This window comes from Salvia hispanica, unplaced genomic scaffold, assembly GCF_023119035.1.
Source record: "Salvia hispanica cultivar TCC Black 2014 unplaced genomic scaffold, UniMelb_Shisp_WGS_1.0 HiC_scaffold_16, whole genome shotgun sequence".
In the NCBI taxonomy this organism is placed as follows: Eukaryota; Viridiplantae; Streptophyta; class Magnoliopsida; order Lamiales; family Lamiaceae; genus Salvia; species Salvia hispanica.
In genome coordinates, this window is record NW_025951871.1 from 81,561 (window position 1) to 109,164 (window position 27,604).

Here is a 27,604-nt window from a genome sequence, read left to right on the forward strand (position 1 = left end):
ACACATCCACTCCGACAATATATGTTAAACTGTATCACGAACTGGATCAAAAATGAACTGCAATGTGCAAACAAAAGAAAAAAAGAGTAGCAGCTGTTGTTACTTACTTTTCCCATGCAAAGGCAAAAATGGAGTAGTTTGTTGGCCAGCAATTCCCTGGTCCCCAAAAAGTAACCTTCCAGAATCATCTTCATTAAAACATAGAGAAAGAATTTCTAATATATCCAGCTTTTGCAAGAAAACTCCCAACAGAAATTTCTCCAAGTCCAAGACCCAAGAGCCCATCAGGAGCAACTCCACTCAGGTACCCACCAGTTTGTTTACTACCACACCTAAAATAGAAGAGTGTATAAGAATCAAGAAAAGAAGGGGAAAATGTTTCTTTATTGTAGTTATCGGGTGCATTGAGGTATGAGCAAACAAAACGCACCCAATAACCACTGGAGCCTTGACAGATTTGTTAGATACGTCTGAATTGCCTGGCAGGAGATGAAGAACATCTTCAACCAGAAATCAGAAGTTGAGGTATCATCTGAATAGTAGTTGATGGTATAAGGACATTGTTGCTTAGGATTTGGACAGTTTGGACCCAGTGCACATAATTGGTGGCTGCAAGAAATGGTTTTGCTAGTACTAGAACCAGAAGGACTGTACTCACTAAGATCTCTATCCTGCATAATAAATGCCCGAAAAACAAGAGGCACCTGCCAATCAATCATTCGGAATAAGTGATACTAAGCAGTACAAACAGCTCATTGCTTCTGATACGAGTTTATTGGGCTGCAGTTTTTTGCTTTCTCTCATATAAAAAATTATCACTAAGGAAGTCAACTGAAACCAATTTAGGAGATCATGGACCACCAAAAGAGAATGTAAGACATACCAGGCTGCTATAGTAACTGGACGATAGTGGTGCACATTGAACACAATCACAGGGAACCCAAAATAGGTCACTTCCAGCATCCAATGCCACAAGAAAAGATACTTTTGGTGTGCCTATGTCAATCCACATATAGTGCAACCTATTTGAGATTAAAATCAGTGAATATCCCTAAACAGTTAACAGCAAACAAAAGCTAGATATGAATTGTACAGATAAGAAAGCAGGCGTATATCTCGTATTTGCGACATAGCACACTCTAACTTATGGCTAGTCATATAGAGCAACTCTGAGACAAGAAAATATTTTTTGCAAGCTTCACACTCCTACCTTCCAGATATCTTGGCGCCTTGTGTACTCCTAATCCTATCTAAATTCAAGTATGGGATTTTTTTTTATTGACCATTGTATTAGAGAAAAGCGATAGTAATATTAATTGCATAGCCTGAGCTCTCAAATAAACAGATGCAATCCCCAATTATTAGCAACGATTAGTATTGCAGCCTATACATAACAAGATTCCTCTCAATCTCATAGTATTTGTTTAACTTCAATAAAAACTACAGAAGTCTCTCCTATTCCAGATTTGGCAACATAAAAACATAAATAACGAAATATTTCCACATAAATCCTTGTTGCCATAAAAAAGTCAATCAATCTTAAAATTGAATAATACTATTTCGGTTTTAACAAGTCATTCCCCCAATTTTCGGAGTTTTACTAATAAATTGAATTCCCCTTGGCGTGTTCCAGAGCAAGTTCCGATCACATCAAATGAGAGAGGAGAAAGAGAGAGAGTTGTGACCATCCGAAGTCATTTCCAAGAGGCAATGTGGCGCTGCCTGCAGCAGGGTAGAAATTGGAACTGAGGATTGAGCTTAAGCGTCTGTCTCTGGACGTCGCTGCTGAGCAGGCGGCGGTAATACTCCAAGCTCCGCCTGCGGCAAAAACCGCCGTTTAATCCAGTTCCATTCCTCAAAACCCTGGCATCGCGGTGAGCCCTGGCTTCATCCGAAAATCGATGCACCAGCCTGGCGGAATAGACGATTGGAGCCCCTGATCGAGGCTCAACACAAAATACGAGTAGAAAAGCAAGCAGAGGTAACCGGATCTCCATTGATTGAAGGAGATCGGAAAAAGGTAGAATCCACACTGCAGGGGAAGATATATGTGTGTGTGTGTATTTTACGAAAACAAATGTTTAGTGTAGTTGTAGTTGTAGTTGTGGTTGGTAGAAGAAGAGAGAAAGAGTAAATGCAAGAGTAGATAGAATAGAGAGAAAGAGAGTGCGGTGAGAAGGCAATGAGGAGTGAGGAAGAAGATGCACAGCACAGCAGAGATCAGGGGATTGGGCGTAGTGCGCACCGTGGCGCATTTTAATACGCACCCAAAAAGGAAAGTCGGAAAACTACGTTTCTTTTTTGTCTGTTTCTCTCTCATTTTATACTCAGATTTTGACACATCCTTATTTAAGCCTCGAAATTGATAATAATATCATTTGTTTCATAAAAAAAATAAAGAATTTTTCAGTTTTAATCTACTCCCTCCCTTATATCTCTCAAAATCCAGAAAAATTATGCCGTTTTAAACTTTTACTCGTTTTGCAAGAATAATAATAAATACTTAAAGTAGAGAGTAAAGTAAAATAGAGAATGCTTATAGAGAATAGTGCTACCTACGTTATTATTTATATTTTCTCTCTTTCAACTTTACCAATTTATTAGCATTATTTTTGCAAAAGCGAGTCAAAAAGTAAACTGGACAATCTTTACGGAGGCAGTACTAAAAAAGAGTTTTATATGCCCGCAGGGGCTTAGCGCAGTTGGTTCCGGGGAAGCAGATATTGCTACAAGGAGCTGGGTTCGAATCCCACTACTGGCGTGTGGGAGCTTCCATCTCTCAGGCACAAGTGTGAGGCCTTGAGAGATGGGCTTCTGTCAGGACAGTGGGTTGAAGGCCTCCTCTCTAACGGAGACATTCCACCAACTTATTTTTACTCACATTATATTATATATAAGTGAAACTCATATTCCACTAACTTATTCAATCCACTTTTTTTCACATTTCTTAAAACACGTGTCATAACCAAAGAGGACTACTATTGCTGGACGGATGGAGTATGTCATAAAAATACTTCAGTTCTAATTTCTATACTTCATTCATTCTGCAATAGGAATCCTATTTAGCTGGGATGAAATCCCTTACTATTGATATTCCTCACACCCCAATATTTTATTCATCAAATATAATAAAATAAATTATAAAATAATAGGGTGTGAGGACAACACCCAACTGTGTACCCCTCCACGGCAGGAGATCTCATCCCTATTTAGTTATGACACGAATTTTAAGAAATATAAAGAAAAGTATGTTGAATAAGTTAGTGGAATATGAATTTCACTTATACATACTGGTATTATAGTAATAAAATGTGAGTAAATTAAGTTAGTGGAATATGAGGCTCACTTACCATTTATAATAAAATTGAATCAAATATGCTTTAATCATGGGACATACCGAAATAGTAAAATAAGACTCTTATTGTTTACAGAGAGTAAATTTTTTCAAATGTGGTGGGATTTTTTTTTTACTTTATTAATTACGCCTTAAAACTTATGTTATTATAAATGCCTTTATATTATGGGACTGGATTGAATATTAATTTAGAAAATAAAGTTAATCATATTCATGAACTTTATATTAAATTCCTAAGTTTACTTTGAATTTATTTTAAATTTCACTTTAACATTCTTCATTTCGAAAAACCGGAAATCTTTCAAACTGTTTTAGTCAATAAAAAAAAAAAAAAAAACTACAATAAAAGTTGTTTAAATCCAAATTTCTTAGATTATTTTTTTACTCTTGAGGAGGAGAGAAAGAAAGGGATAGTTCAATTACAGTTACTAGGAATAAATTAGTTTTAGTTTTTTCTTATCATTCACTACATGGATTATTTTCTACTATTTGTTTTATATTTATTTGTATATAATTTAATGAAAACAATAATTTATATTGTACTATCTTGTATATATGTTTCAAATTATTAGATTATTTAAATAAATAGTCACAATAATGAAATATTTATAGTTAACATAATGATAACTAACTTAGTTGATATTTAAAAAATGATAATATATCTTGTTAATAAAAATTATATTGTGACATTCTATAGATGGAGTAAAAATTTCATAGTCCTTCCATATCATGGTGTTATAATAATATGGTGTGCCTTACCAATAAATTCTTAACAAATGGAAATAAATAAGCCCATATGCCAAACCAATTGGACACATACTTCATCCGTCCCAAAATAAGCGACTCGCATTCCTTTTTGGACGTCCCAAGATAAGTGAGTCATTTACTTTTTTTTTCATTCTCTCTCTTACTTTTTCTCTATGTTTTATTAACTATATTACTTTATTCACTTTCCACTTTACTGACAAAACCTCATTTCCTTAAATCATGTGCCGAAATTTTTTTGCTCAGTTATCTTGAGACGGATGGAGTACATTTTATAAACTGACGGAGTAAGAGAGGTCCATTTTATGGAAACTCTCTAATAGTACTCTCTTCATCCTCAAAAGAATATGAACTTTGGATTCGCCACGAGTTTTAATGCATTATTGATAAAGTAAGATAGAGAGATAGAAAAAGTTTTTAAGTATTATTAGTAGAGAATGAGTCCCACCTTATTAGAGAGAAGAGAGTTTCCAAATTTAAAAATTCATACTCTTTCAGAACAGATAAAAAAGAAATTAATACGTACTCATTGGGACCGAGGAAACATTAAATATGAAAATTTCCTTATGTAATTATTGGCGTTCCATAATTGAAATATTTCCTTATGTAACTACTGCACTATTTTATATGGACATTGATCTCATAAAATAATATAATATAATATAAGGGAGTGATCAATTGCTAACTAATCATTTAATTGCTAACTATAACTAATTTAAGGCCACATGATTTTAAAAAACGTGTGGTCTACAATTTACAGCTGTATAATTTTCGTTTTTATTAATTAAATCGAAAAAATTAAAAAAAACGTCAAATTAGGGTTTTGGATGAAAATGTCAATATAGTACTTCGAAAATATCAACACTCGATACTTTGAGAATGTCAACACTTAATTTAGGATTGACATTGTATATGTTTTATATTGACGTATTATCTTGCTTATCTTGTCATTGACATTAAGCTGCATTATACGAAAAATATTGAAAATTCTAGATTTTTTTCAAATTTTGGCGTCGGAACATATGCGTGTAGTATATCGTTGGAATCCTTATAAAATTATCTTTAATTTAATATATGTTATATGAATTTAAAGTTTTGGGATTTCTTTTAAAAGTTAGTTATAACTAACTTGACATTAATACCCCTATTGATTTTTATTGGAATTAATCCTATGGCCTTATTGACGTTTTTTGTTGATCGTATTGACATTTTGTGGTTAATGATCTAGGCCTTTAATTTGAATATCTAATGGCTATTATTGAGTTGTAGTTAGCAATTAAGCATTGAGCTAGCAATATAACAATCCCAATATAATATAATATAATATACAATAATATTATACATATGAAAAATATATTCATATTGGCGTGCTATATACTACAACATTTCTCTTTCATTTTACTACTATTTGAAATAATATAAGAATATTACATTTTTTATTTTCTATTTTCATTGTTTTAAAATCTTGAAATAGAAAGATAGGAGTAGTAAAAATTATAGTATAATTTATTATGATAACAAAATATAAGTTGTAGTCATAATTTTTATTTGTTTAAAATTTTCAAATATATAAGGTTTTACCCATAAAATTCAAATAGTACTATTATCAGAGAGTTGTAATATGATTTGTTTTCCTTGATGTGAAAAGTAATGCAACATGAATATTTTTTATATGTATAATATTATTATATTATGAGATCATTCTACATATATAAATATTGTAGTAATATATGGAACACCAATAATTACATATAAAATTTCCATTTTTAATACTATTAGAAGACTTTCCATAAAATTACTTTCCATAAAATTAGCAAATGAACCTGTCTTGTTCCTCAGTTTATAAAATGCATGTGTAAAATTGATTTGGCATGTGAGCTTATTTATTTCCATTTGTCAATAAGTTATGGTGAAGCAAACCACATTATTATGTCACATGGTTACTCCTATAGATGTGTATTTGAAAAAAGAAATAAATGAAAAATATAATAATCTCAAAAATCAATTTCTTAGATGTGTATTTGAACAAAGAAATAGATCCTAAATATAATAATCTCAAAAATCATTTTCTTTGAAAACTTCATTTTTTTTCAATTAAACAAGAACTAAGTGTTAAACGTTGATTTACAAGGTGTACTCTGCGCGGACAATTTTCATCGACTCTTGAAAATGACTAGAAAATTAAAGAAATAAAGAAAATTAGATAAATAGAAAAATAGAATGAAGAGTGATTATAGAAACAAATTGAGAAATGTGGTAAAAGCCATTTTAGTCTATTCAAGTTAAATTTAGCAGTGTTTACTGTTTATGTTTTTAGAAGTTACTTGCCGCCAATTTCTAATTAAACAATGTTCAACTATTTTAATGAACTACTCTAGAAATGAGCCATAACTATTTTGAGCAATTAAAAAGAATGAACATGTGACTATTTTGACGAACCAAGAACTGACTGTTGTGAACTTATGAGAATCTATTAAAATGTTAAGTTTTTGCAAACCAAGAAAACATTTTTTAGCAAATATTAAAAATGAGCAAGTGACTATTTTCCCTCGAGATATGCATATGGTTGCAAATTGTGATCGTCTAGTTTCTTTTATTTAAAGCCATTTTATTAGGCAGACGCAACACAAATATTGAAATCCTAATTATTTTGTATTTTTATTTAAATTAAGTAAATTCTTTTTTTAATGAAATTGTGATATTTTGTTTATCCAAAAATTCTGACTTACCTATAACTAAAGAAACAAGGAAAAATCTAGTAAATGTTAATATTGTTAAGTGTTCAGATTTAACAGATTTTGCATGTATAGGACTATGGATAGTGGCACAAAAGCATATATATAGAAAATGTAAGTATTTAAAATTTAAATATTTTTGTTTGCACGTTTTTGTGGATTCCAATATTGGCATATTTTTTTAGCACTATTCGAACTCTTGAACATTAAAAAATTGAGAACTTACCCAATGATTATATTTTTTTCATTTTAGCTCGTCCATTAAAAGCAGTCTTTATCTATTTATAGTCCCAATGTTAAAGACTACTCTTTCCGTCCCGGCTAAGATGACACATTGCTTAGCTGACACGGAATTTTAAGAATTATTGGTTAAAGTGTTTAATTGGAGAGAGAGAAGGTGAGTGTAAGCAATGGCGGATCCGGAATCGATAACCGTGGGATCGGATCGGACAAGACAAAAAATATAGTAATATTTAAATAATTACTCCCCTCAATTCATTTATGAAGCCATGACTTTTCGCACTTGTTTTGTAAAAATAATAATAAATAGTTAAAATGGAGAAATAATAAAGTAAAAAAGAGAATAATATAGAGAAGAGTCTTATCTACATTATTCTCTTTTTTGTTTTATTATTTTTCCACTTTAACTATTTATTATCATTTTTACAAAACAGTTGAGTCTGGGACGCAAGCGGAGGAAGTATAATTTAATAAAAAAATATTAAAATTTATAATCTCCCCATCCCATAAAAAATATCCCTTCTATTTTTGGTAACTTCTTTCTCTCTTTCTCTCTAATAAGGTGGGTCTCATTCTTCAATAACAATACTATAATTAGTTTTTTTTTGGCTCTTACTTTACCAATTGCGCATTAATTACCGTATCATTTCAAATGTCATTATTTTGTTAGAAAGGGGGAGTATATCGGTTATGTATACTCCATTTTTTGCAAGATAGTTGACATCAAAAATATATTCTGCAAACAACTAAAAATTGTTTCATTAAACATTATTTACAATAATTTGGATATATTTTTTAAAAGTATAAAAATCATGATATATCCAACCATTTATCCTTGGTAACTAGATAAGTAAAATAATGAATTCAATAAAAAAATGTCAATAAGAGAAAAATAGAGAATATAACAATTATTGATTAATATACTATAAATTGAAAAATAAAATACTAGTAATAATCTTATTAAGGTTATGATAAGTAAAATAATGAATTCAATAAAAAATGTTAATAAGAGAAAAAATAGAGAATATAACAATTATTGATTAATATACTATAAATTGAAAAATAAAATACTAGTAATAATCTTATTACATGAAACTGTAAAAGATTCAATTTAAAAGACTTGAATTAATGTTGGAACTTATATCAATGTTGAAACTTAAAATAAAGCTACCGCTAAATTTCAAAAGAAAACTTAAATTACCATTGGAACTTGTATTACTAGAATATAAGCCGAAAATGAGACCGGTTCTAAGTTAATCAACAATTAAAAAATATAAAAAAAAATAAAAAAAGGAGGAAGGCCGTTTAGGAGCCCATTTCACAAAAACTTATGAAAAACTCTTTCGAGCATGCCGGGTTCGGATATATAGGATGGGGCAGATACGTGAAGGCGGTGGGGTCAGCAGCTGATGGAGGGCGTTTCCGGCCACTCTCCGGTGCATACGGTGGGTCGGCCGACCCGCGCAACTCCACCTAGATCCGCGCGGGTGTAAGTATTAAAGTAGAGAGATAAAGAAATATGAATATTTTAATAGGAGTGAGAAAAAGTGGCCGAGTGTATTAATGAGAGAGAAAGTTATCAAAAAAGGAAATGTGTATCTAATTGGGACAAACCAAAAAGAAAACGTGTATCTTAAGCAGACGAAGAGAGTACCGAGTACTTACTATTTTTATTATTATTTTTTTTTAGTTATTAAAAATATTAAAATAAGTTACTAATGGGCTCTGGATGACAATGGAGTGGCGTACTCTTACAGACTTGCACGCCATAGTAATAGAGTACGACGTGATCAACGACCCTTAATATCGTGCTTAAGAAGAGCCGGTCATGATTATATGACTTATTGGTGGAAAACATTTTTTAGTTTTTTTTCATTTCTGTTGGTATTCAATGGAGTACGTGATTATTGAAAAAGAGTACTCCCTCTTTCGCTATTAGGAGTCTCATTTCTGAAAGGCATATGAGTCTCATTTATATATACTCTCTCTGTCCTATTAAAAATGAAACGTTTACCTTTTTTGGATTGTCCCATTAAAAATGAAGCGTTTCCTTAAAGTAGAATAACTCTATTTCTTCATTAACTCACAAAACAACACTATATAAAAAACCATATCGATTCCCAAATGTTTCATTTTAAGTGAAACGAAGGGAGTACTAGTTTTAAATAAAATGTGAGTGGAATAAGTTGATAGATTATGAGACCATATTACCGTAAAAATGAATTGAGACTTCTATTTACTGGACATACTAAAATGAAAAATGAGAGTCCTATTCAACGAAAGGAATAGGAATTTAGTGAATAATGGAAATGCACGCCTTGCTTCGAGTCAAAAAGCATTGCTATTATTCAAACGTGCAACCAAAACAGCAGAATCAATAGGACCATTTTATATAAGACTTGTAGCTCAGCAACCTTAATCACACGCATTTACGTACTCTCCTCCATCCCATAAAAGATGCCACACCTTCCTTTTTAGTTTGTCCCATAAAAGATGTTATATTTTCATTTTAAAAAAACTCTCTCCCACATGAATATAAAAATAATATTTTTTCTCTCATTTAACACACAAAATAAAACTTCCTAAAATTCCGTACCGTCGACGGAGGGAGTATTACTTATTTGGCATTTTTCTATTGTATGCTCCAATTTATATTTGCATATCAAAATTATAATAACATACCTAATTATAACCGTAACAGCTGCATATCAAAAGAAAAAGATGATTACCGAATACTATCATAATTATTTAGACAAATCAGTCTTTGCTAGGCATGTTACATTAGCACAAGATAATTAATTTAGATGGCCTTTAAAATAATGATATGTTATGTCACTCTATTGGACTATTAAATAATCCACCATTTTGAACTAATTCGCGGGCCTCAATGACCGAGATAGGCTTTGATGGCCTAACATGATTCATGAATCTTATTTTATCTACCAAACAACCAAATAACTCATATAACTCATATATCTTGGTTTTATTTAGGCTACCAAACAAACACGTATATCTATAACTATAGTGAAAAACAATAAAAAAGAAAAACATTTTGATGCACGGTGCCATCCATCGAGAACTTTTTTCTATTATTTAATAAACTATATTTTTAAATTAATAATTTTTTTTATAAATTATTACTATATCCGTCTCTTAAAAATATAAACTGCTATTTTCATTTTGATCCATCCTTTAAAAATAGAAACTTTTAAACTTTCTATTTTAGGAAATTTTTACCTCATACTCCCTCGAAGTCCCTTTATCGGTTATTTCTCGATTTCTTTTAAAAATGATAATAAATAGTTAAAGTGGAGAAATAATAAAGTAAAAAGAGAATAATGAGAGAAGAGTGTTATCTACATTATTCTCTTTTTTACTTTATTATTTCTCCATTTTAACTATTTATTATCATTTTTACAAAATAATCAGTAAACAATCGATAGCTAAAGCGGACGAGGATATTACTCTTAAATGTCAATTTATTTACAACTTATATCATTAAAAGTACTATTAATTAATAATGTGGACCCCATAATCCACTAAGTTCTAATACTCCATCCGTCCATAAAAGTTGAGTCGTATTCTTTTTTAGTCCGATCCAAATAAAGTTGAGTCATTTCTTTTTAACTAAAGACAAAACATCTAATCACACTTACTTTATTCCATCAATTACTTTACTCTCTCTTATCTTTTCTACTTTTTTCATCTCTCCTATATATTTAATATAAATTCTAATCTCTAGTGCCTAAAAGTTTGTCTCAACTTTTATGGGACGGAGGATCTACTTACACTAAATTTTCTTTTTCTCTTACTTTATTCATTTTTCTCTTCCTTACTTTAATAATTATATTTTAAAATCCATGTCGTTTCAAAAGATTTTATTTTTTTAAAGATAAAAGTGTGTTCTAACAAATATAGTTAATAATTAAATAATATGTCACCCTGCAAATGACCGTGCATGAGTTTTTGCATAAGGGCACTAGCAATAGGGTTGATAAACTCGACAGCCGCTCGGTGAGTTTTCCGACCCTATTGCGGAGAAGAGGCCGCAATTTTGCCTCTAAATCGTCGTGGCACGACGCTTTCTTCGGCGGGCGTGATGACGCTTTGCAGGGTAGTTCCGCCGTAGAATCCGCCCGAACTTGAATTTTTTTTTTCATTATTTTATTCTATACTCTATAAATATCTCATTCCACACCCCATTTCATCACTCCTTCACTTTAATCTCATCTCATCTATCTCTCTCAAGAAAACAAAAAATGAATCCAGGTGGCCCCCAACAAATCCCGAAAAACTCTGATGTACACCGAGAGTTCCTTCCCCAACATTCCCCAATTGAGAGGACCCATGACTCCGGCTATCCAGGCTGCCTACTACTCCTCTCGTTCCACAAGTGGAGTATTTTTGTCATTTTGGTACGTTACATTACAGTGAGTCATTTTTTTCTTGCAAAAGTCAACATATTTTTTCGCTCTACATCTCTCTACCTTTTTCAATTCTTCCTTTACTTAATTCACTTAATACTTTATTTCTAAATTGCGTACCAAAAATAAACGTCTTCACTACTTTGGAATGGAGAGAGTACAACTTTGATCAAGTTGCGGAATTGATTCCAACTATGGAGACGAAGTGTATCGCCCGACCATGGATGAACAAAATTTGGGTACCCTAGGAACGCATGGCTCCATCTCTAACCGAACTTCAACATCGATAATTATGAGGTCTCGGACATGGAGCCGTCAATCTACAAGGATGTTCTCATGAAAGAAACAAAGTTTTTGGATAAAGCTACAACTCACACCCGCACACTCGCAACATTTAAATGCAGTTTTGACTCATTTGATTTCATGTTGTGCTGGCATAATTTGATCATATGAATCAACTTGTAATCTCTATTTGAGCCTCTTCGATCATTCAATCAATGCAATGAGTTCTTTTTATCATGGTATCGAGCCTAAGTTCATCCTAGGTTCTGCCCATTTTTCTCCTCCATCTTCCCTTTTCGCTTAACATAATGTCTGATAGTGAAAGCTCAAATGATGGGCAAAACAAGCCCAAGCGTTCGAAAATATATTTCCAGCTTTAACTCAAAGTCATCCAATAGCTATCAAGCTCACAGATAGCAACTATCTTCTATGGGAAACAATGCTCATGACTACCATTCGTGGATTCGAGTTCGGAGTCCTACTTGATGGGAGAAGAAGATACCCCCACCTCCAAAATGCGGCGTTGAGGGATTTACTAAAATGAAGCTCAACCCAAAATATTCAGCTTAGGCAGCGAGGTCGTGATCAGCTGTCTTCGTGGATTCAGTCCTTCTCACTCGAGAATCGCTGATGTCGGTTGTTGCCTAATTAACACCAGAGGGAGATATGGAGCGCTCGGAAACCAGCTTCCCATCAATCGAAGGCAAAAATTATGCAGTATAAGTTTCATTGCAAACTACAAAGAAAGAAAATCTCTCCATGAGAGAATACTTAGGCAAGATCAAGACATCTTGTGATCTTCTTGCTTCTGTTGTCCGAATCCTGAAGAGGACCAAATCCTCTATGCCTTGGGAGGATTAAACAAAGATTACGATTCTGTTATGGTGGCTATTTCAAATAATTGATCCCGGAGTATGCAAGAGGTGTCCGCTTACTACACACTTTTGAATCTAGGTTGGAAAGTTCTAGCTCAAAGTCGACAATATTAATTCGATGGATCTCTCCCATCGCATTACTGCTCAACCTTTTGCACCAAGAAAAGATGATTTTCATCAATAGGCTCGAGGTAGCTATTCGGTTTTGGCCGAGGGGAGGAGGTAGAAGTGCTGGTCACGAGGAGGTAGATCTGAGGATTCAAAGCAGAGGTAGCAATAGGCTTATATGCCAACTTTGTCAAAACCCGGCCATTCGTGTAATAGATGCCGGTATCGTTTTGAGCGAGTTACATGCCTCAGCAAAATGTTCAACACGAGTAGCCACAACAACAAACTTTTCATCAAAGTTTCCGCCTAGGCAACTGCTCCTTGTCAACATGGCTTCGATCGAGGGCCTCAATCCCACTACTCTCCTTCGAGTACAATGCGATTCCACTCCTCCCACATCCTCGGTACCCGACTCGAGTGTCACCCACCATGTGTCGATGACCTCTCCAATCTCAACATTGTTGCTGAATATTGTGGAGGTACATCTCTTCACCTTGGTGATAATTCGTGTTGATATAGTTCATGTTGGTGAATCTTTTGTATGCTCTATTGCTTCTCCTCATTACAAAAATTCCAAGCCTTTTTTGTTAAAAAATTTGCTTCATTTTCCCTCAAGTGCCCAAAAATTTGCTTAGGTGTCTCTTTTGCTAAAACAACCATGTTTTCTTTGAATTTCACCCTTCCTTTTGTGTTGTGAGAGATCGGGACACCAAGGAAATCCCCAAGGGCACTTTAAAAAGGGGACTCACAAATTTCTTCCCCAAAAATTTCCCAAAACCTTTTCTTAATCCAATCAAAGGCCTTAGTTGTTGACCCTTCCTTTCCCCTTTTACCCTGTCATTTTTAACTCATCTTGTAATGTTAGCCAGAATTATGGCAAAAAAAGACGGGGGCTTTGGCCCCTTTTCCTATTGTGAAAATCTTAAAGGTTGTAACATTCCTTTCAAATCAATGAAGTCTCTTTGCTTTGTCACTCTTGTTGTCTTGTTAAAAGTCACAGTTACCTTACTTGCCATCTACATCTCAATATCATAACCTTTAAACCGTTACCCCGATTTATGGGGCCCCCCCCACTGTTCCCCCGGGGATTAAATATATAAACTTTGTGGATCACTTAGTAGATTTATTTGACTTTTTTTTAAAACAAAGATGAAGTATTTCCCCTATTCAAATATTTCAAATTTTTTGGTGGAACCAAGAAATTAAAAAAAAAAAATTCCGGTGGGGGGTGGGAGTTCGGGGGACTAGTTGTTTTTCCCATCCCGGGGGATCCACCATCTTTATCATGTCCCTATACCCCTCAACAAAATGGATTGGCAAAAAAAGCATAGACACTTTGTTGAATCCGGTCAGCTTCCCTTCCCCCAACGGCCCCTCAATTTTTGGGATATTCCCTTTTCCCCCTTTTCACCCCCATTGATTCCTTCTCAAACTCCCCCTTTTCTCCCCCCCCAAGAAACTTTACAAATAAAACCTTTCCTTCATGAATTGAGAGCTTTTGGTTTTCTGCTATCCTATCTTAGGCCACTAAATAAATCCAAGCTTTTTAGATCGATTCTTTTATTTTCGGGATATAGTTCATCTCATAAACTTAAAAGGCTTTGTTAAAAATGGTAGAACTATAATCACAAGAAAATTCTTTTTGATGAATCTTTTTTTCCCCTACCCCAACACCATCCCCCTTTACCCCCCCCTTTTAAAATTTTCCCTACATATTCTCCTTCTATTCCAACTACCCATCAGTCCCTCCACCCCTATTTTGGATACTTGGTTTTTCCCAACCATCACCCCTCCCCCCATCCCCCAACATTTCGCACATATGCCCCCCAATCCACCCTCCCGCATTCCCTTTGATTCCTCTTTTTCCCCCGATATGGCCTCCGCCTTTCCCACTATTTCTACTGTCCATCATTCATTTTCCCCCCTTCCAACTAGAAGGCATCACATGATCACTTGAGCTGGGGGATTTTCAAACCTAAACTTTACTCCCCCCGCTATTCCCCCGGTGATCTTTACTTTGTCATTCTCCATCCATAAAGGCCCCCTTTAGCATTTCCTTCTTTCGAGAATGAGAATTTCTTTAAAACCCCAAAAACAACATTTGGGACTTTACATTTCTTCCCCCAAAAAAAAAAATTTATTGGGTGTACATGGATTTTTTTAAAAAAAAAAATCATCTGATGGATCCATTGCTAGACATAAAGCTCGACTTGTTGCTCGGCTTTTCCGGGCCGGTTTTGATTTTCTTGAAACCTTTTTTCCCCCAATAAACCCAACTATCGAATCATCTAAGTATTTTTAACCTAAAAATGGCCAACTCGATGTCACAAAGCTTTTTTAATGGTGATCTTTAGGAGGAAATATACATGAAAAGGGTTTTAACAAGGTTCCCCGGGGAAAGGGGCAAGCTGCTTTTTAGGCCTAAACAGGGGTTGGTTTGGTTTCTCACTATCCCAAACCTTCTCTTAAAAATTGGTTTTTTTCCTCCCCGGGACACCTCATTTTTTTTCTCTAAAAATTAAGTTATCTACCTTTTTTATACGTGGAGATATGCTCATCACGGGGAACCCCTTCCCCGTATTAAAGAGTAAATTTTGGTTACAACAAGTTTTCTTGAAAGATCTTGGTGAGGTGACACTTTTCTTGGTATAGAGGTTTCTAGAAGCCCGGGTTTCATTTGTCCAAGGTTATATTAAAAACCAGCAAGGTCAAGAGTTTATGCAAAACCAAGCCAATAGATATCGATCTCAAAATGAAGGTAATCCCACCATCATGGTAAGCTTTATAGGGGGCGTTGTTGGAGCTCACAATATCTACCATCCTAGACCCCCAGTAGTTTTTGGTAACAAAATTATCAAAACATGTCTTGTCCTTAAAAAATTGGAAAAGGGGGCCCCCAAAAATATTCTAAGGTATTTGGTTGGTTCTATTGATCATTTTTATCACTCTTTTTATTTTACTCTCTCGGTTTTCCATTCGGATTGGGCCTCCCATGTTTAGAACGATCCACCCAATTTGTGTTTATTTTGGCAATAACCTTGTCTCTTGGTGTGCTAAGAACAAAATTCCCTAGATCCAAGCTGAGGGAAAACCGCACCCAGTTGGCGATATTTCTGGAGTTTTTCTTTTGGAGTTAAGATGGTCTTTACCCAATCCCCCCTTTTTTGGGTGGGCAACAAGTCAATAGCTTTGGGCCCCCCTCTTTCTATGCTCGTGCCAACACATTGAACTCGATAGCCATTTTGTTGAGACAAGGTTGTCAAAAAAAATTGATCTTCGTCATGTACCCTCGGATGGGGTTTTTTATTCACCAAAACCTTTGGCTCCCATTTTTCACGGGTTGCGCACCGCAGGGGGTTTGCTCCTCCTCGCTTGAATTTTGGGGGGGGTGTTAACCGCTTTTTCATGCAAAAAAAGGATCAAACCATGGATGGCAAGGTGGAAAAAGTCCATGCCAAAGGATCTTTTTCATTTTGATAAAGGAGACGTCCCCCCCGAATCAAAGTGGTCCCATCAAAGGGTGTTTCAAAAAAAACAAAGTTTTTTAAAAGCTTTGCCCCACCCCCACTTAACATTTAAATGGGAAATCATTTGTTTCATGTTGTCTGGGATAATTTGATTGGGAAACAACTTGTAATCTCTTTTTAAAACCCCTTTTAATCATTCAAACAATGCTGGTTCTTTTTTTATCGCACAAAGGGGGAAGGGAATGGCAAAGCCAAAAAGACGCCCGCACGCTCCCAAAATCCCAAGAGCGATGGTTCGGGTATGTGGGGCGACATCTCCAAGAACCCCCTTTTGCAAACAATAAGACGAAAAATTCGGGGCGGGGTCTTGGAAGGACCATTCCTTGAAGGCGTGGGCAAAGGAGCACAACCCCAACCAACTCCCTAGACTAAAGATCTCATTCTGGTAGTTTTCACTCTTCATCCTATTTTCCCAAAAAAGTTCTCCAAGCGAAGGGGAAATTTTGTCCACTTATAAATTGGGACTGGGGATATTGTTTACTCTATCTCACTCTTTAGTACTATTGAGTATGATATTTTCATATAGGATGGGTACCTACAATGATATTTATCACTTAAAAATATGATTTAACGAAATACTTTCCTTTCTAATTTCTTTTTTTTTTTAATTTTATATTAACATATTATTTCCTCCGTTCCCTCATAGTTGAGGCAAAACTTTTCGGCATGGTGTTTAAGAAGTAGATGTTTTGTGTGTTAAATAGTAGTAGATAAAAACTAAGAGAGAGAAAAAAATAGAGAGAATAGAGTAGAAAGTGAATAAAGTAGAGATAATAGAGTAGAGAGTAAAGTAAGAGTGAGAAAAGTATTACTACCATATATGAAATGACCCAACTATGAGAAACTTTTCAAAATAGAAAAATAACTCAATTATGACGAAGTAGAAAATAATATGAATTAATATAGAGACTTCCATTTTTTCATATTTGTATATGTAAATTTTTTTAATTATTTTTTATTGAAATTTTTTATTTACGTTCTTTATTACTTCTTTTGTCCCTGAAAATTTGTCACTTATTTTTATTTTCATCCATCCATAAAAATTTGTCACCTTTCACTTTTACAATTTTTGGTAGTGGATCTCATATTCACTAACTCATTTCCACTTATATTTTATCATAGAATTAATAGTATATAAAAGAATGACTCACATGCCACTAACTTTTTCAACCTTCTTTCTATTACTTTTCTCAAAACTTGTGTCACCTCAAATGGTGACAAATTATAAGTGAAGGAGAGAGTATTTTTATACTTCATCCATCTGCAATAGAAGTCCTATTTAGTTCGACACGAGTTTAAGAAATGTAAATAAAAGTGAGTTTAACAAGTTAGTGGATTTGGCCCACTTATATATATGGAGTAGTTTTATAGTAACAAAATGTGCTGAAATAAGTTGATGGAATGTGGATCTACTTACCACTTATAGTAAAGTAAAATAGAAACCCTATTGTGGGACGGAGAGAGTATAATATTTTTTATAATTAAGGCCTGGTATGTGTATTTTATTTTGAACTATCTAGTTTGGTTACAAGTCATGTAAATATTAAAAATTTTAATTTTTAATATTAGAAAACAATTAAACCATAATTAAAATTAAATTTAGCTACAAATTATTTTGATAATGATATAATTTTATTTTTGTAATTAATATATTTGAGCATTCATAGTGGAATATTTTTTTTATTATTTCTTATTTTCTAAGTATTTAATAGAAAGAGAGAAAGTGGATTTGATATAAAGTGATTGAGAAAATGATATTGCAAAATATTATACACAATACTAAAGACAAAGATAGAGAGTAAAGTAGTGCCAGATACCCTAATTTTATGAATGGACAAAATTATCTTCCATGCCTTGGAGGGCATTTTCGGGGGAAAAATAATGTAAATAGTGAAAAAGTATCACAAATAAGATTACACCTTAGTTCACCCTTTTAACTAAAATTGAAAAGTCATCTTAAACCTCTATTTAAGATAGACTAAACTATCCTAATAATCCCTGATCAATGGTCCTAAAAATTTTTATAGTCTTTTTGTCCTTAGAAATCGCATTTTTGGTACGCGGTCTTTTATCCTCTCACATTCGAAAAATCCCCTAAATGCCAAGGAGGGCATTTTTAGTATCTAAAAATAACAAGTTTGGTACCTCTCTGGTTGTATCTAAAAAATTTTATAGCCTTTTTGGTCCTTAGAAATCATATTTTTAGTACTGACGTCTTTTATACCTCTGCATTTGAAAAATCCCCTAAATGCCAAGGAGGACATTTTTAGTATCTAAAAGTAACAATTTTGGTACCTCTCCAGTAGTACAATTTTTTTGGACATACATAAAAGTATCTTTTTGGGCATAAAACATTTACATTTCTTGTACTAGTTGATTTATATTTTACAATAAAATAATATTTTCTTTTGAATTAATTCATTTAATATTATTAAACAATTATTTGAATGTTTTTTATCAAAAATCTTACTTACAAGGGTTCACTTTTGTTTACGTTAGATATAATTTACTTAAATTTTAATTAATATACTTAAAAAATATTTTTTCACTCTACTATATTTTAATTAACTTAATTAAAATATTTATTGTTCACTTAAGTATATTAACATTTAAATATTTAAGTAACATTTTAAGTATAATTAAAGCTCAATTAAAACGTTTGGTTTCTTATTAAAATTTTTGAATTCATAAAGTATCAGATATTATTTAAAGGAAAGTATAATTGAGTTTCTAAATTAAAATAATACTAATGAAACTAAAAGAAAATGGTGATGAAAGATAAAATTAAAGGGAGAGTAGAAAGGTCCAAAATGCCCTAAATGCTAAATATTCATATTAGTGGTACCTAAGGTTACTTTAGTTTTATCATATCAAAAATGCTTGTATAAAATTTTTTGAAGAACCATTGGTACATTTTTCGACAAGATCGGGAACTATTAGGGTAGTTCACTCTTTAAGATAACCTCCATTTAGGAATAACTTTTTTATGGTCCAAAAGGGTACTTGAAGAGGTTAGAGTTAGTTTGAAGAGGTCCAAAAATATTACTCCCTTTGTTCGGTTGTTCCACTAGTGTTGGCACATTTTTTTTTCACACTCATTTTTTTAAAATGAGATAATAAATAGTTAACGTGAAGAATGAGTCGAGTAAGAGAGAGAATATTGTAAAACTCTTTCTTCACATTAATTATTTATTACTCCCTCCGTCCCACTAGAGTATGCATTCTTTACTTTAATTCTACATTATTTTTTTTCTTACTTTACACTTTCTTCATGTTAACTATTTATTAATCTCTTCGTTCCGAGTATGCACTCTTTACTTTTAAATCTATCCCACAAAAGTATGCATTTTTTAGATTTGGAAACTCTTTATCTCTATTAACGTGCGACTTACTTTTCAATAACAATACTTTAATAACTTTTTCCTTTCTAATTTTACTAATTATGCATTAAAATCGTGCCCAATCAAAAGTGCATACTCTTGTAGAACGAAGGAGGTGCAATATAATTTTTCTAAAATGAGTGCCAAAATAAATGTTCCAACATTAATGGACGAAGCGAGTATAAATGTAATTTAGGAACAAGATATAAATATGCTTCCAAGTTCAATCCTACTCCTACTTAATGTAGAGCAATTTTTCAAGTTCCATGAATGATAAAGCTGGAACAAATTCAACAGGTATATTCAATTCGACGCAATATGTTTATCCATGGCAAGACTACAATTACATTATCTTGCCCCAAATTCCCAAAAATATCTATAACAATAATAATAAAAAGAATTTCTCACTTGTACATTAAAAATGACTCAAATTACAAACAAACAGCCGCTTGGCGAATGAGGAATTGCTACAAAAGATTGCCAAAAAATCTATATACATTTACGCCATAAATTATCACAAACGAAAAAATAATTAAGAGCAAAAATCTGTATCTTTTTGTAAATCAATTTTTAATTGAAGTAAATTTGCTAGTTTACCTCAGCTTGGCCCACGCAGATGTAGGGCTTGTTAGACCATTGGAATTCTATTTCCAGATTCCTCGACGGCCGCTTTTGCTCTCGGAAGCAGAGTGTACTCACCGGCGACTGCGCCTAGCATCACCATAGTCGATCTGGATGGTTACCTTCCGAGAACAGGCTCTGCAGTTAAAGAAACAGACCTGATTAGAATAGGTATTTAAATACAGTGTTGAAGTTAAAATCTTGTCACTAGAATTCATTAACCTTTCCCATCTTGCTCTTGTTTCTTGCATGAAATGTGGAGAGCTTCTGGCCCTTGGGAGGACTCTCTGAAGGACCAATCCGACTCGTCCCACTCAGGATTAGGACCCGTTGATACAACCTAGAGCAAAGAACAGTTGGAGTAAAACAGGGGGCGTGAAACAAACGTGTTTGGTGATGAGTGGATCCATACCTTGGTTGCCGGGTGTGTTTAGAGGGTTAGCTTGCAGTATACGTTAGCATTCCGGCCAGTTGCCTCATGTTGTTTCTACGCTTGATTATATACACACAGTATTGCCTGGCAAACACTGCAGCAGAAACTCAGCTTTCTCCTGGAACCGTGGTGGCTGATTGAATCAAGTACTGTAGAAGGGAATTGCGTCTGCAGCAGCAATGGATTGTGCTCGAGAAACTTCAGCTGGACATGCTGACTACATGTGCCTGAGGAAGAAATAGGAAATCCCAAGGCAGCTTCTTAGGTTACTGCCTCGAAGACAGTCTTAATGAGGCGACCCAGATGAGGAATGCTTAGTGTTGCAGGCTCCGTTGCTCTAAGAACGGGGAAGTTGCCAAAAGCATTCAAAGGCATGAATACTCTTCATTTTACCGTGCCAGTAGCCCCTGCCAAATCTTTCTCAATTGCAGCTGGAAAAATGGCGAAAAAGTTTTAGGTCAATTAGATGTTACACTTTCGAGCCCAGCTCCGATCAAGGGAGGTAAGAATTTACCTGTTATGGCTCTCACAGTTTCGCTTAGGCGTATTAGCAGATAGTGTTATTTAGAGAAAAGAAGTTTGACAAACATAGCTGCCTGGATTGATGTTTCAGGGTGCTAGGCTAATCAGATCGAGCACGACCTGAACACCATCATACAACTGACCCTCTTATTTGATCATTCCCTTTATAACCAGATTCTGCAAAGCACATATAGCTACTACTTTCATTTCCTCTGTAGGTTGATCTTCAAGAAGATTCACCATTACACGGCAGGCTGAAACAGCATCTGCTGTTCGGGCAAGAGACTCATTCTGGAATAGGTCACCCAGAGCAGGGTGGCAAGTAATCGCCTGCTGACCTTGTGTTTGAGGATCCAAGGTATTGGGACAACAATGTGCAGCTTTGGTAACTTTCGATTCCCTTATCTTCCGTTGTTCAGTAAAACCTCGAGTAGTCTGGCAGATGTTTCCTCGCACTGATGGCTTCTGAGAAGGTCCAGCGCCTCGATTGCCCACTTTCAGCCATTGCTTCAGCACTGCAGAGGTGAGTCGCTCTCCAGCACGAGAAGAGCACTCAGAGCACCAGCAACAGTGCTCTCTGTTCCTGAACAGCAACCTGACCAGCACTGCAGATGCTTCAAATGGGAACTCAGAACTATATTGTAGGATGCTAGATAACACTGAAGCAGCACACTCCCACAAAGCATGAGGAGAAGAGGATCTGGCTTCAAACTTGACACTCGATAGCTGGCCTACCACCCTCTTTTGCCGAATTTCATTTGGCCATATAGTTGAGACATTGACAAGAGCACGGACAGCTCTCTGTTGCAAAATAGGAATGCCAGAACCAAGGAATTCGTACCAGTGGAGAGGATCACCTGCTGTGTCAGAGGATCTTTTGAAGATGCTCCAATGGTAAATGGGAAAAAGCTCTGCTTTAACTGCCGTACTGCTGAAGCTGGACAGTCAAGCAAGGTAGGAGGGGTTCTATAAGCTTGTTGTGGTAGGAAACAATCCACCCACCGAGGCACTCTGGATGCTCAAGGAGAATATTGACAAGAACCTGCAGCACTGTGTTGTCCATCAGGTCCAACCTCTGGTCTTGTCAGCAACTGGAAGAGAGGCTCGACCACTTTTGCTGCCGAAGGACCTTTTACAATACTTGCATTGTTTGTTAGTATTCTAAGCAATTCAGAAAATGCCAGCGCAGAGAAAATCAGGAGCTTCATGAAGTATATCAAGCACACACTCTATTACTCAGCTTTCACCATTTCCATCTTACAGGCTGGCCTATCTTTACCTAACTTAACTAGAGCTCTTGATATAGCTTCACATGAAGCAAATAGTTTCGACCCATAGAAGGCCACCCAAGTGGGATGACGGCACCATGGGCAGCCACAAGTTCTGCCAGCTGTGGTCATCATCAAGGAGCTTATCTAATGCACGGGACAACAGAATGGTAGAGCTGGACTATACTCAGAAACAAGCAGAGAAACCAACGGCTCCACACAGCGCTGCTGCTAAAGTGGATCGCTTGTTCTTGTGTCCCTCCAAAAAGCACACTGCACAATTCAGCAGCATCTCCCTTTAGCTCCATAGAGTAATTTGACGAAAGGATTCTGCAAAAGCACGTCAGCTGCATTCATCTCAGCATCAGCAACTGCAAAGGGCCTTCGATGGGTTTTCATTCAGCAGTCTAATGCAAGGCAGCGATAGCAGCATGTTGTTCTTTCTCCAAACCTGTACTCCAGAATTTCCACCAGAGGCTGAACAGCTTGCCCACCAGCAGACTCGGCATTCCTTACATGATCAGCAGAAAATAAGTTTTCCAATGCTTTAGCAGCACTATATCTTCTGGCTCTTCCACCCAAGCGCAAAACTGCTACGAGCTGACTGACTGCACCGAATGCAGATTCGTGTCTCCTTATCTCAGCTGTGCTGAACATAATGCCAGTAAATCTGCTTAACTCATATGTATCTTGGGGGCCAAGGGACAGATACTTAGTCAAGCCTTCCAAGGCACCTGACTCTACCATAGCGATTTGATTAGTAGGGCAATCTGTAGCAAGCTGGATCAGAAGTCCCAGAGCAAGAAAAGGTGCTCCGGGACGTTCTGAATAGGTTTAAGCAAATCCACTAGTGCTGGTATAGCTTTCAGTAACAAAGCCTGATGTCATCAACCTGAACAATCTCTCAAGGGAAGGCTTGATCAGGATAAGCAGACAAAAGCAAAGTCATCCGCCAATTCCAAAAGGTCATGTATATCAACATCAGCACAACCAAGCAAGGAAATGAGTCCAGCTGGTGCCCCTGAATTTGCAACAGAGAGAAGAGTCCCCCCTGCTACCATTTACAGACAAGACTTGCTACAGCTTGTGCAGCAAAATATCTATTAAGCCCCTCTTCCGTCCTGAAACAAACTAGCCAGTACACAGATCACTTTCATAGTTGCATTGACGCGTATGATATCTCTATCTTGGAACAATATTGCTAACAATAACACAGATCCATATGCTGCCATCCTCATATAATCATTCCTAACAAAAGAAAATGAAAAAAATCAGAGCAAATTTTTTCAAGACTATGCCAACAAGGCTATGCTTTAGAATATGACCATGTACTGCAGCACTTAAATCAATAAAATAAACACATACCAGCAAGTTGTGAGAAAAGGATTCAGAAATTTTATCAGTGAGAACTTCAATTGCACCAGCTGATCTCAACTTTACTTTTGTCATCCCGACTAGCAAGAATAGAAAGAAGCCATGTAGCAATATTCACACTACTGATGACTGACGTACTTTCTCAAAGTCATCTTCACTTTCTTCGAGGGGATCCTGGAGATGCTTATAATATCCTTGCTGTTGATCAGCACAGGGAAAGCTCTGAAGAAGTTAACATTCCAACAAGAGAATGAATGAGTGGTGTACTCATATTAGATCCATGTAAATCTTCAACTACTTGTTGATAATTGACTTTTGCAGTGCAGATGAGCAGTGCAGCTCCTCCAATTTGATCCTTGAATCCTGACCAGACTGATCACCCTTCTTGTAATAGATGAAATGCATCCATTCGCACATGCAATAGTATTTCCAGAATTAGGGGCCGAGCCTGGGTGAGCCGAGATAATATTTCTATAGTATCCTGCAACGATGGTGTGGCATCAGCAATACATGAAACTATTGGGGGTAATGCCACTTGGATATTCAGCAAGAACTTGATTGGAAACTATATTAGAAGTACTGTTCCATTGCGATTCACATTCAGTTAGAGGAATCAATTTGAAACCCACGAAGCAGGCAGACAGTGCCGCTGCTGCGTGGATCACCTACATTTGAGCCTTCACGCAACACTGTAGTGGCAGGTAAAACAATCTCTTCTAGGATAGCTTTTTCTGAAATACTCACTTGGCTCAAAGCTGTTGAGAAACTATGTTTTAGCACACATACCAACCAACTTCAAGCATAACTCAAACTTCCTGCCCTCGGTAGAGGCACTTAGTCAACATGTCGGCTGGATTCTCCAAGGTGTCCACTTTGAAAACCTTGACCCTTCCCTTCTCTATCTCCTCTCTGATGAAATGAAGCACATCAATGTGCTTACTTCTCTCATGGAAGACATGATTTTTGGCCAAGCTGATGGCACTGTTATTGTCACACCCTATTGCCACTGCAGCTTGAACAACTCAAAAATCTGCTGCAATACCTTTTAACCAGAAGCTTTCTTTCACAGCTGCTGTCAAAGCCATGTACTCAGCCTCTGTGGTAGATAAAGCAACTACACTTTACGAGCTCGATTTCCAACTCACAGCAGCCCCATACATGATGAAGATATAGCCTGATTGGGACTTCCTACTGTCTATGTTCCCTGCATAATCACTGTCACAATACTGATTAGGCATCTGAACCTTCTCCACCATCTCCTCTATAGAGAATTCTATATTTCCTGCTCCATTCAAGTATTTCAAAATCCGTTTAAGAGACGAAGCCAATGGTCTTTCCAGGTTCTGCCATATACTAGTAACACTAATGGCCTGAGCAACGTCGACCTGAACCTGTCATTGCATACATAATGCTACCCACAATGTTTGCATAGGGTATCATCTGCATCTCCAATCCTTGCTCATTTTGGGCTACAATTTCCCACAGTAAGTCTGAAATGTTGAGCCGTAGGTGTTGAAGTTGATTTTGAGTCTTGCATTTTGAATTTTGTGATCAACCTAAAGATGTAATCTATTTAATTCAGCCACAACTCCTTCTTGGCTCTATTTCTTCAATATTCATGCCAGATTCTATTGGCATTCCCTAGGTCTTTCATGTCAAAATCTGACCTCAAATCATTCTTAATCTCTTGAATTTCCTTAGCACAACTCCCGACTATCAGCATGTCATCTACGCAAAGGAGTAAGTAGGCCACAACAACATCCTTCTTCTTCTTCGATGTAGACACACTCATCATAATTGGATCTTCAAAACCATTCCTCAGAACATGCTCATCAAACTTGATGTGCCATTTATCATAGCTTGCTTGACCCACGTATATCTTCTTTTGAGCAAAAGCGAACTTTCTCTTCTTCCCCAGGTCTGGCAAATCTCTCTGGTTGTTGCATATATTGTTTCCTTTAGATCACCATGTAGAAAAGCTGTCTTTACATCAAGTTGCTCAAGTTCCCAGAAATCTAATTTGCCACCACAGCCAGGAGGATCCTTATGGGAGTGTGCTTCACAACAGGTGAGAACACACCGATGTAATCAATCTCATGTTCTTGTGTAAAAACCTCACGGCCACAAGCCTTGCTTTGAATTTGATCTTACTCATCATCTGCGGATTAAGTTCTTAAAAATCGAGCTTTGCGAACATATTTCTTTCTTCCACTTCAGCTTATTAACCAATACCAGGTAGCATTTTTCGATGAAGAGTCTATTTCTTCTATCATGGCCTTGACCACTTGTGCCTGCTCCTTCTGCATTCCATAGCGGCCTTGTAAGAGGCGGCTCTCCAAATTCCACCTCTCATTACACACGAGGCCCAAAATACAACATCTCAGTCGACATATCTAGCTGGTGCCTTAACATTTTCTTGACCCTATCTAAGACAGCTGGTATTGAGAGAGGTCTTCAGAACTCTCATCTGATTACGTAAACAGCCACACCTCGTCCTCAACACCCCCATCGGCTCCACCTTGAGCCCAACCTCCCAGGCTCCCTTTCCAGGAAATGCAACCAGGCGATTCATCGAATGAGAAACCTTTCGACATCTTTTCCTTTCTTAAATGGCATGATGGATTCTGTAAAACTGACATCTGCTCAAAATGATTTGTGGTTACTGGATTCCAATAGACCATAGTACGTAGCCCTTGACTCGCGATACGAGAAATACACATTTGACGCCCTAGCTTGAAGAGCACTGCTTGATATGAGCATAAGCGACAGCCAAATGTCTTAATCCCGGTGTAGCCTCCCATACCTTCCATACCATGATCGGGGTATCGCACGTTGATGGGCGAGGAAGGGCATTTGTTCATCAACTTGACGGGTTGCGGCGACACCGGCCAGCCAACCTTTTTTCCGTTACGAGCTAAAGCGGCATGCACTAACCACTCTCTAGAATAGTTGGTTAGCCCTCTCTGCCACCCCATTTACGTTGAGGATTCAATGGCACGGTTACGTGTCTTTTGATCCCCTGGCAGCCAAAGAACCTCTCGAAACTCATGACAGAATTCAAGCCCGTTGTCAGTTCTGCAAACCAAGCCCGGTGTCGTCTCTCTTTCCTTACTCAACGAGCACTACCAATCTTTAAACTTTGTGAAGGCACTGCGATTCTGCTTTCAAAATGAACAACCACGTTGTCTTTCTTGAGTAGTCATCTATGATGGTCATATAATATCTCCCCTCCGACGAGATCACGGGAGAAGGCCCCACAAATCACTGAGCATAATCAAGAGGTGCTTGTGAGGAATGGTTACACCTTTGGGTATGGTAGTTTCTTGGATTTTGCGATGCATTCCTCACATGGCTCTCACGGTCTTGGAGTCCACACGCTTATGTCCTTCGCTTTCTTGATCGGTTCTCACGATCTTTGCCATCTATGAGTGTCCGGTCATGTGCAGATCCGCCACAGTCGACCGTACTTATTTAGTTGCTCCTCGAGTGGCCCTCACGCAACTCCACGAGATAATATAAACTCCTTGCCTTTCACCATACATGACCACCTTGGAGCCCCTGTTGAGCATCTTTCCATGTTTCTGATTCAAAAGAGTACACCCACTCTTTCAAGCATGCCAGAGTGATACAAGTTCCTCTTGACAGTTGGGATAAACTGACATCACTCAGCAACTTTCGGAAGAACCATCATCCAA

At 36.1% G+C, this 27,604-nt stretch overlaps 2 pseudogenes; both read right to left on the bottom strand.

Moving 5' to 3' along the window:
- Positions 1-99: 99 nt before the first annotated feature.
- LOC125198519 lies at positions 100-2,245 on the bottom strand (annotated as a pseudogene).
- A 10,568-nt stretch (positions 2,246-12,813) lies between these two features.
- On the bottom strand, positions 12,814-26,884 carry LOC125198521 (annotated as a pseudogene).
- Positions 26,885-27,604: the final 720 nt, after the last annotated feature.